Source organism: Bos indicus x Bos taurus, chromosome X (genome assembly GCF_003369695.1).
Source record: "Bos indicus x Bos taurus breed Angus x Brahman F1 hybrid chromosome X, Bos_hybrid_MaternalHap_v2.0, whole genome shotgun sequence".
NCBI classification, from domain to species: domain Eukaryota; kingdom Metazoa; phylum Chordata; class Mammalia; order Artiodactyla; family Bovidae; genus Bos; species Bos indicus x Bos taurus.
In genome coordinates, this window is record NC_040105.1 from 15564913 (window position 1) to 15577324 (window position 12412).

Here is a 12412-nt window from a genome sequence, read left to right on the forward strand (position 1 = left end):
CAAGTCATTATTTGACATTGATTTAGCCATCTGTGAGGCCCCAAGGTAAACCCGCTGGCCCGCTTGAAGGAGCCTAGAGTCAACCTGGGGGTGGGGACAGTTGAAAACAAACTTGCAGCTGGAAATGGCCTGGAATCTTTGTTATCTTGGGTTCCACCTCGCTAGGCAACCCTTCTTTTCCTCTGTGGTTTTTGGCCCATTTCCTGCTTTTCTTCTTCTTCAGCCACCACCCATCTCCCTATGGGTTGAATAATAACTTAGTACAAGTTTAATATTTTTCAAAATGTTTTGCAATAAAAACTTATTGCTTTTGTTCTCTGTGGCCAGAGGGGTGGTGGCCTGGTACGACTGCCCCAATTTTAAAGACAGGAAAAATAGGGATAATGGATTGAGTGTTTTGCCAGGGATGAAATGAATGAGACTAGCACCGTTACTCTTTACCCCAGCAGCTGAAATAAATACAAAAACTGGATTGTAGCAATAGTTTGCAAAAGCACTGGAAAACATCGTTCTTTGTGATTCTCACGTAATGCATGTGGTAACAAAGAAGATGGCTATGCCAGTTTTTAATTCAATGGAGGTTTTGAACATATTTCTAATTCCTCTGCCACATCCCCAGTTTTCTCATGCATAAAATGGAATGAATGCAATAATTAGTATCTACCTTATAGGGTGGTTTAAGGATCAAATGACTTAAAACATGTCAAGCACTTGGAACAGTACAGGCTATCTAATAAGCACTTAGTGCATTTATTATTTTTATTATTATTGTTGGTTGTGTTGCAATAGCAACAACAATTTATTTTAAAGTGACAATCTCAATATTCAAATCTTCCAAAATTTATACCAGACAATGCCTTGCTGCAAAGAAACCATCCTGGTTTGCCTGAGAACCTTATTAGAATGAAAAAATGAGGGGTAGGGAATGAATTCATGAGTGGTTCACCACTCTTCCAGAATATTTTGGAACTTAGACCCTTCATCTGAGGTTATTTGTATCAGAGCTGGCTGTGCCAATGGGAAGATGGAACCCAGATGTTCCAAGTGCCATTCCCACTCTCACCTACCTGTACCCCATTGCAGCAAGAGACATTCTCCAGCCACTAAGAGACCAAGAGTGTAGTGTACTGCGACTGGGTTCTGATATGACACAAATTTATCTGTCACTGCTGAGGCAGTCAGTTCAGCTTGTCACACCTGTGCCACCTCTCAAATATAAGCCCCACAGGTCATCTCTCACACTTTAAGCCAAGGATTTCTTTGCTCTGCTCATCACCCCTCTTGCTCTTCCTGTCCCTCTCAGGCTTATACACTGTGTCCACTGGAACTCCAGTGCCCCTTCCCTACCAAATAGCCCTGGATACCACCACTTCTCCACTATCTAGTGTTAATTGAAATCTGGCTCTCCCGTGAAGCTCTATTTCCTGAAACTCCTTTAGGTAGATGGTGTTTATTCTATTGGGTTTCATGGAAATTATCATCATCATCATCCAACTGTCCTTCCTCCAAACTGTTGTTTCTCTACCTTTATATAAAAATCTTCTGGGGAACTTCCATCTTCTAGAAGACGGAATAAATGTACTTTACCCTATTCCTTTCACTAAGTACAACTAAAACCCGTAGACATTCTAAATGAAACAAACATAAGAAGACTCTGAAAGGTGGGAGAGGAAAGGAGACTGGCTAGGGACCTCAAGACCTAAGGAACAAAAGGGTGGTGAATTCTCTGGGTTTTCCTTTTGTTTCATATATCATAGACTATGAGCTGAAGAAGCTCACAATCTGGAATTCAAACATGTGCAGATAAAAAAAAAAAGCCCAAACAAAAGCCTGCTGTCTCCAGCAAAAGTACCAGGAAAAGGAGAGCCTAGCAACACAGAAAACCTAGCTTTAGAAAATAACCAGCTTACTTCAGCCAAATACCACCAACAACTATAGCCTAGACTATCCTCTCACCAGAGTGGGTGTCAGAGGAGGCTGAGTGGGGAGCCATGTCTTTCAACCCTGCCACGTGGTAACAAAAACATTTCCCTTGCAGTGCCACTGGATACCATGTGGTAAACCTGGACCCCACCCCCACTTAGCGGTAATGAGGCACTCCTCCCCTTCTCCTCCCCAGTGGGTGATGCCAGGAAGGCCTAGTGAAAAGTCAGGACTTTCACCACTACCTAGTGGTAATGAGACAACCACCCAGGTGTCAGTGGAGGCTATATGGGTAGTTTGCACTTCTCTAGGATGACAACAGAGGCTGAGAAGGGAACCTGGGCTTCTATACTCACCTGTCGAATAAAATAGCATGCCTACTTCCCCTGTAAGAGCAGTGTCAAAGGAACCCACCTAAAGCAGAAGGTTTAAATCACAGCCAGAGTACTATAGTATACATGTCCAGGTTTTAATTAAAAAAAAAAAAAAACTCATCATACAAAGAACCAGGAAAATCTCAGTTTAAATGAAAAAGATAATCAATAGATGACAACACTGAGATGACAGAGATGTTAGAATTATATGACAAAAACTTAAAAGCAGGCATCAGAAAAATGCTTCAATGAACAACTACAAACATGACTGAAACAAATGAAAAAGTAGAAAGTTTCAGCAAAGAGAAAATATAAGGAAGAACAAAATGAAAATTGTGGAACTTAAAATACAATAACCAAAATAAAAAACTCAATAGATGTGTTCAATAGTAGAATGGAGGAAATGAAGGACAGAACTAGTGAACTTGAAGAAAGAAGAATAAAAATTACCCAGTCTGAATAAGAGAGAAAAAACAGGCTAAAAACATGAAATGTTTAGTTTCTCAAAGAATTGAGGAACTATAACAATGAACTGTTTAGTTTCTCAAGGAACTGAGGAACTATAACAAAAGATCTAACATCTGGGTCACTGGAATCCCAGAAGGGAAGGAAAAAGAGGATGGGACTGAAAAGGGGCTCAAAGAAAGAATGAATTAAAACTCGTTGAATTTGGCAAAATACATAAACCTACACATTCCAGAAATTGAACAAACCCTAAAACAGGATAAACTCAATGAAATCTATACCAAGTAACAGTCAAACTTCTGAAAACTAAAGCCAAATATTAATCTTGAAAGCAGTGAGAGAAAAACAACAAATTACCTATAGGGGAAAAACAATTTAAATAGTAGCAGATTTCTCAACATAAACCATGGAAGCCAGAATAAAGTGGCACAACACTTTTCAAGTATTGAAAGAAAAAAGAACTGTAAATTCAGAGTTCCATATCCAGTGAAAATATCCTTCAGGAATGAAGCAGAAATTAAGGCAATGGCAACCCACTCCAGTATTCTTGCCTGGAAAATCCCATGGATGGAGGAGCCTGGTAGGTTGCAGTTCATGGGGTCACTGAGTCTGACATGACTGAGCGACTTCACTTTCACTTTTCACTTTCATGCATTGGAGAGGGAAATGGCAACCCACTCCAGTGTTCTTGCCTGGAGAATCCCAGGGATGGGGGAGCCTGGTGGGCTGCCGTCTCTGGGGTTGCACAGAGTCGGGCACGACTGACGTGACTTAGCAGTAGCAGCAGATGAAGGAAAACTAAGAGAATTTATCACTAAAAGACCTAATTTAGAATATCAATCAGGAAGGAAGAAAGAACAAAAGAAAGAGTAAAAATCTAGATAAATATGCTGTATTTCTGAAGGTACACAGAGATAGTGTTTAGGACAATTATAAATGAAGAAGCATAAAGGAAGTAAAGTTTCTGTACTTCACTTTAACTGGTAAAATATCTAGCAGATTGCAATAAGTAAGTTATATATATATATATAGTAATACATAGAACAACTAATAAAATAATTATATAGTGATAAACTCAAAATGCTATAGATAACTCAAAATTTAATTCTAAACAATGTTCAAGTGACCCACAGGAAGGCAGGAAGAACAGAATGATAAACATAGAGAACAAATAGAAAAAAAATTATAAAATGGAAGACAAGCCTTAACGTACTAATAATTACATTAAATGTAACTGTAAACATCAATTCAAACACACTTGGCATAGTCGATAAAAAATATGACACAACTATATAGTATCTACAAGGGACTAACTTTAAATATAACAATATGTGTAGGTTGAAGGTAAAAGGATGGAAAAGATATATCATGTACTCAAAGCAGAAGTGGTTGTATTAATATTAATATTAGATAAAATAGAGCAAAGGAAATTACCAGAGACAGAAGGGCATGTGACATAACAGTAAAAGAGTCAACCCACCAGGCACACATAGAAATCTTAAATATGTATGCATTAAATGACAGACGTGCAAAATCTGTGAAGCAATAAAATGATACAGCTGAAAAGAGAAATAGACAAATCTACAATCATATTTGGAGACTATAATACCCTCTCTTAACAACTGATTGAACATCTAGATAAGAAATCAAGAAGGATATAGAAAAGCTCAATCAAACAACAGGATCTAATATTTATATAACACCCTGCCCAACAACAGAAGAATATATATTCTTTCCAAGTTCCCAAGATCATATACCAAGATATCATACCCTGGCTATAAAACAAATCTCAGCTTATTTAAAATAATCTAAATAATACAGAGTGTGTTCTCCAACCACCATGGATTTAAACTAGCAATCAATAACTGAAAAATAACAGGAAAATTTCCAAACAGCTGGAAATTAAACATACTTGTAAATAATATATGTGTTAAAAAGGAAGTCTCAAGGAAAATTTTAAAAATATATTGAACTGAACAAAAATAAAAATACATACATCAAAATGTGTGAGACCTAGCCAGAGCAGAGAGGGAAATTTATTGCACAAAATGTTTACATCAGAAAAGAGGAAAAACTTCAAATAAATAATATGTGTATTCACCTCAAGAACTAAGAAAAAAGAAGAGTAAAATAAGCCCAAAGCAAGCAGAAGGAAGGAAATAATAAGAACAAAAGTCAATGAGATTGACAACAGAAAAACAAAAGAGAAAATCAATAAAACAAAAGCTGGGTTTTTAAAACATCAATAAAATTGACAAACATCTAGTGAGTCTGAAAAGTATAAAAGAGCAAAGCACAAATTACTAATATCAGGAATTAAACAGGGGTTATCATAACAGACTCTGTAGACATAAAAGGATAAGGAAATACTATAAAAATTATATGCATATAATTTGACAACTTAAGTGAAATGGACCAAGTCATCAAAAAGTACGAACAAGTACAACTCACCCAGCAATAATTTGAATAGCCCTATAACTATTAAAAGCGTCTGGTGGCTCAGCCGGTAAAGCGTCTGCCTACAATGCAGGAGATCCGGGTTCAATCCCTGAGTCGGGAAGATCTCCTGGAGAAGGAAATGGCAACCCACTCCAGTATTCTTGCCTTGAAAATCCCATGGGCGGAGAAGCCTGGTAGGCTACAGACCATGGGGTCACAAAGAGTCAGATACGACTGAGTGACTTCACGTTCACGTTCACGTTCACCCTCAGCATGCTGATACTTGCTCAAGGATAAACATACACACACAGAGACGGCCTTTTTTTCTTTATGCTTCCCTGGTGGCTCAGAGGTTAAAGCGTCTGCCTGGAATGCAGGGAACCCGGGTTCGATCCCTGGGTTGGGAAGATCCCCTGGAGAAGGAAATAGCAACCCACTCCAGTACTCTTGCATGGAGAATCCCATGGAGAGGGGAGCCTGGTAGGCTACAGTCCATGGGGTTGCAAAGAGTTGGTCATGACTGAGCGACTTCACTCACTTCACTATAACTATTAAAGAAATCCAATCTGTACTTTTAAAACTACACCAAAAGATATCTCCAGGCCCAGATGGTTTTATTGGCAAATCTATCAAATGTTTAAAAAATACTTAACACCAATTCTATATAATCTCTTCCAGAAAACAGATGAGGAAGGGACATTTCTAATTAATTTTATTAAACTAGTATTACTATGATACCAAACAAGACAAAGCCAGTATCAAAAAAAGTATATCTCTCATAAATATAGATACAAAAACCTTTAACAATATTTTGTGAACAAAGTCACTAATACACACACACAAAAAACACTGTGCCCCCATGGGTCTTATTCTAAGGATGCAAGGTTGGTTCAAATTTAAAAATCAATCATAATAACAGGCTAAAGAATTAAAATCATATGATCATATCAATTGATGCAGAAAAAGTATCTGACAAAATTTAACACCCTTTTACAATAAATGAAAAATCTCAGAACTAGGAATAGAGGGGGATTTCCTCAACTTGATAAAGAACACCTACTAAAAAACTATTGATTACATTAATGATGAAAGACTGGCTGCTTTCCTTCTAAGATCAAGGAAAAGGTAAGAATGTCTTCTCTTACCATTCTTATTCAAGATAGTACTGGAGGTTCTAGCCAGCATAATAAGAAAATAAAAAGCAATGAGGTATAGGGTTTGGAAAGAAAAAAATGAACTGTCCTTATCTGCAGATGACTGTCTATGTAGAAAATGAAATTTACAAAACACTCCTAGAATGAATGAGTTCAGTAAGGCGGCAGTATATAAAGTGAACACACAAAAGTCAGTCACATTTCTATATACTAGCAATGAATATATGAACACTGAAATTAGAAATACAATACCATTTATAACCCCTAAAATAAATTAAAAACTTAGGTGCAAATCTAACAAAACATTTGTGGGACTTCCATGCTGAAAACTACAAAACATTGATGAAAAAAATCAAATAATATACACATAAATGGAGTGACATACCTTGCCCATGGCATGAAAGATTCAACATAGAAAAAATATCAGTGCTCACTAAATTGATATGCAGGATTAATGCAATTCCTATCAAAATCCCAGCAAGATTTTTTTGTAGTTATAGATAAGATTGTTCTATAATATATAGGGAAAGGTAAAGGAACTAGAATAGTTAAAACTATTTGGGAAAATAAGAATAAAGTGGTAGAAATAGTTTCCAGGCAAGAGTACTGGAGTGGGGTGCCATTGCCTTCTCCCCATATAACATTAATGCTTACTAAATAGCTACCATCATCAGAGCAATGTGGTTGACAGATAGACACATGGATCAATGGAACAGAATAAAGAACCCAGAAATAGAACCACATAAATACGTCCAAATTATTTTTGACAAAGGTGCAAAAACAATTCAAAAGAAAGATAGCCTTTTTAACAAATGGTGCTGGATCACAAACTTAAATGCAAAATGTAAAACTATAAAACATATTAGAAAAAAACATAGCAGAAGATTTTTGCTAGAGCTAGGTAAGAAATCCTTAGACTTGACACCAAAGCAAGACCCATAAAAAGAAAAACTGATAAATTGAACTTTACCAAAATTAAGAACTTTTGCCCTATGAGAACCCTGAAAGAGGATACAGGGGCAAGTTGTAGACTGGGAGAAAATATTTGCAGATCACATATCCAGCAAAGCACTATTGTCTAGAATACATAGAGAACTCTCAAAACTCAACAGTAAAATACAAATAATCCAATTAGAAAATGGGCAAAAGACATGAATAGACATTTCACGGAAGAGGATATACAGATGGCAAATAAACACAGGAAAAGGTGTTCAACATTGTGAACAATTAAAGAAAATGCAAATAAAACCCACAATGAGCTCTCATTACACTTATCAGAATGACTAATCTAAAAAACAGTGACAACACCAAATGCTGGCAAGGATGCATAGAAACTTGATGACTCATAAACCATTGGTGGGAATGTAAAATGGCACAGCTACACTGGAAAATAGTTTGGCAATTATTTTTTACAAATGAAACATGAAACTATCACATGATTCAGCAATTGTACTGTTGGGCATTTATCCCAGAAAAATGAAAACTTGTGTTCACAAAAAAAGTATACATGAATATCCATAGCTGCTATATCCATAACAATCCCAAACTGACAACAAGATGCTCTATCACAGATGAATGGTTAAACTAGCTACGGTACTATTCAGCAACCAAAAGGAACAAACTATTGAGAAAAACAAACAAACAAACAAAAATCTTGATGATTCTCCAGGGAATTATGCTGAGTGAAAGAAGCCAATCTCTAAAGATTACAAGCTGTATGATAATATTTGTATAACATTTTTGAACTGACAGTGTTTTAGAAATGGAAAAGAGAGTAATGGTTGTCAGTGGTTAGGGATGGGCTGGAGGGGTGAAACAAAGGTGAATGTTGTTATTAAAGGGCAGTAGAGGTATCCTTGGAGAAGGCAATGGCACTCCACTCCCATACTCTTGCCTGGTAAATCCCATGGACAGGGGAGCCTGGTAGGCTGCAGTCCATGGTGTCGCAAAGAGTCAGGCACGACTGAGCGACTTCCCTTTCACTTTTCACTTTCATGCATTGGAGAAGGAAATGGCAACCCACTCCAGTATTTTTGCCTGGAGAATCCCAGGGACAGAGGAGCCTAGTGGGCTGCCGTCTATGGGGTTGCACGGAGTCAGACACAACTGAAGCGACTTAGCAGCAGCAGTAGAGGTATCCTTGTAGTGATGGAAATGTTATCTTGACCATACCTGTGTCCATATCCTTGTTGTGATATTGTACTATAGTTTTTCAAGATGCTACCCTTTGGGGAAGCACTGGATCTCTCTGTGTCATTTCTTAACTGCGTGGGAATCTATAATTATCTTAAATAAAAGGTTTAATTTAATTAAAACATACAAAATAAACCTCTTGTTTTGAATCGCTATCTTCTGACTTTATCACTCACTGTCTCTGTTTATCACTGCCATCTACCAGGTGGGAGTCAATGATGACTTGGACTAGGGAGGAAGTGGTGAAAACAGTGAGAAGTGGGTGGTTTCTGGGTGTATTTTGAAGGCTGAACAAAAAGGATTTGTGGATGGACCAAATATGTGAAACAAATAGAGGAATTCAAACAAGACACCAATTTTTTTTCCGAGCCATCTAAATGATGAATTCATTACTTACTGAGATGAAGAAGACTGGAAAAAAGAGCATGTTTGGAGAAAGTTGAGAGTTTGGTATTGGATATGTTGAGTTTGAGATTCCTAGTATTGATAGGATTCCAAATGGAGATATATAGCTGGCAATTGGATACATGTGTCTGGACTGAAAAAGAGAGGTTAGATCCGAAGAGTGAAAGTGAGTTGTCAGCACATGGATCACATCTAGTCGTGAGTTTAGATAAGATTGTCTAGGTAATATGTACAGGAGAGAAGCAGCCTGGGACTCCAAAGTTTAGAGGCCAGGGAAATGAGAAGAAAGCAGCAAAGACACATGTTAAGAAGAAGCAATGGCCACTGAGATAGAGGAGAGCCATGAGAAAGTGGGGTTTGGGAAACCAGGGCTTAACTCTCTGACTAACCCTTCTTGACCTTTTCCATGGATGCACTGGCCTCTAGTTTCATCTTCAACCCTTTTAGCCATTATGTATATTAAGATTCTCCCCAAATTTTTATCTTCAGCATTGAGCTCTCCCTTGAAGTTCCAACTCATGAAATCCATTGATTGTTGGATACTCTGTTGAGAAAGCACATAGGTACCTGTTCCAGTTATGTATTAATGCCTAACAAATCACCCCATAAACTTAGTGGCATCAAACAATAACAATAACTTATTCTCTCTCATGGTTTCTATGGGTCAGGAACTTGAGATTGGTTGGTTGGGCAGATTTTAGCCCAGGATCTCTCAGATGGATGCAGATGGCTGGAGTTGAAGTCATCTGAAAGTTCACTCATTCACATAGTCTGGCACCTGGGCTGGGAAGACTCAAGCCATTGGTCCAAGTACCCCTCATCAATCTTGGAGTTATACAATAGACAATGCAATTGCGGGGTATGGCATTTTCAAGTATAAAGAAGGTGGTATCCATCACCCTCCAACTAAGTTGGCACAGTCAAAGTACATACCAGAACTCACTGGTTTGGAACCAGAATGAGATGTTGGTTTTCCAGGTATGGGTCAGAATCTTATCTAACAGGATCACAGGCTATCCTTCTGGAATGCCACTGTATCAAAGATAAAATGGGTTATCTCAATCCCTAAAATAAGCATCCCTGCATCCTCCATATGACACATAATAAGCAAATTTTACCACGTTGACAATGACTACTAGCCTCTCTGTGAGCTTTGGAGAAGATTTCCATTGCATGAGCATACATGTATCAGGGTTATCAGATGTTCCACTTTACCAAGACAAACATCTCAGTTTTTAAACCTGTTGGTCCATCCTAATGTTTAATAGTGTTCCCTTTACTCACTCTCTAAAAAACAGAGCAACAATTATGACCCTGCAATCTGGAGAAAAACGTGATCCAAAAGGATACATGCTCCCCACTGTTCATTGCAGCACTGTTTACAATAGCAAAGACATGGAAGCAACCTAAATATACATCGATGGACGAATGGATAAAGAAGATATGGTACATATATACAATGGAATATTACTCAGCCATTAAAAAGAATGAAACAATGCCATTTGTATCAATATGGATTGACCTAGAGGGTGTCCTACTGAGTGAAGTAAGTCAGACAGAGAAGGAGAAATATCGTATGACATCCCTTACATGTGGAATCTAAAAAGAAATAATACAAATGAGCACACAAAGTAGAAACAGACTCACAGACTTAGAGAATGAACTTATGGTTGTGGGGAAAGGGAAAGGATAAAGGAAGGGATGGTTAGGGAGTTTCGGATGGATACATACACACTGCTACATTTAAAATGGATAACCAACAAGGACCTACTGTACAGCACATGGGACTCTGCTCAATGTTATGTGGCAGCCTGAACGGGAGGAGAGTTTGGGGAAGAATGGATACATGTATATGTATGGCTGAGTCCCTTTGCTAGTCACCTGAAACTATCACAACATTGTTTGTTAATTGGCTATACCCCAGTAGAAAATAAGGTTAAAAAACGTCCTGGTTGGTTGATAAATAAATATGTATGTATGTATATGATTTATTTCTTCCTGCAATCAGATTGTTTCAGAATCAGGCTGGAAGTACACATTATTCCTCCAGGAAGCAATAGACTGATGTTTCAGCAGAGGGTTCTGAAAGAGAAAAGAACCAGCCTTTCCTTGAGTATGGGGCAGGGAACACAAGAGCTCAATGTGTTCAACATCAGAAGGGAAGCCAGATGGACATGAAATGTAAAGCCATCACTCCCGTGATAGTAATAAGTAAAGCATGCAGGAACTGCCAAGCCATCTCTACTTACTTGATGCACCTGATTAACCAATGCTCCACACAGTGGAAACAATACCGATGCCTAGGACCTGAAACTGCTCAGGGCTATGGAGCCACTCTCCAAGATGCCAGAATACGTTCATTCCCACTGGCTGGGCTGTATATTTAGCAAAGAATGAGCTCCATTTGTCCCCAAGCCTGTTTACATTTGTAGCTGTCATTAGAATTCTGTAATCTAATTAGATATGACCTAAATTGATGGAAAAAAGACTAAAAAAACTTGAGAGCTATTAGATAGACTTGATTAAGGCAAGTTATGGTGATTAAAAAAGAATGCTATTTTTAGATATAGTCGATACAGGTGTAAAATATTAGGTGAATATTTAAAAACTCTCACAAGTATTTATACTCAGATTTCCTCATAAAATATGAGGAAATTATAAGTTGTTGCTACTCAGCGTCTTTTGAATATCCTTCCTAGGTTTGGAAAACATCATTTCTCAAGGTATAACTCAGAATTCATTCTCCCAGCCTCCCATGCAGCTAGGGAGCAGGCACAAGGCTCTGGCAATCAGGATTTAAGATGGAAGGGAGTGGGCTCCATGCAGAACTAGCCTAGGATATGGGCACTGGAGATGAACCCTTCTTTGTGGGAGGCAGCAGTGGCAGAGCTTTGGGTATTCACTGAGAGGGAGAGGTCTTTAAGGCCGAACATTTGAGACAGGTATCAGTAGCTCCATTTTAGGCTCATTTAAGTTGAGAAGTCCAATAGGCTGGTGGACATATCAGTACAAATGTGAACTTTAAGAAGAGAGCACTGAGCTAGAGATACAAATTTGGGAGGCATCTGTATATAGGTGGTGTTTGAAGCTGTTGGCTTGGATAAAAATAACTAGGGAGTGAAGGGAATGAGAAAAGACCTGAAGACCAAGCCTGGGGGTGTTCAAAAGCTTAGAGGTCACGAAGGCAAGGAAGTCTTATAGGAATGCAGAGTGAGGAAGAGAATCCAGTAAGGAAAAGGCAAACCAAAAGAGGGTGCTGTCTCAGTGACCAAATAAGAATTTAAGGAAGAGCTGGTGATCAACTGTGTCACAACTATTGATGGGTTAAGCAGGATGAGGGCTAAGAGCTGACTGTGGGATTTGGCAACATGCAGGTCATTAGCATCCTTGATAAGAACCGTTTCAGTGGCTTGTCTTTGGTTTATCTTTGGCTACCTGCAGTTCAGACTGTGTTCCCAG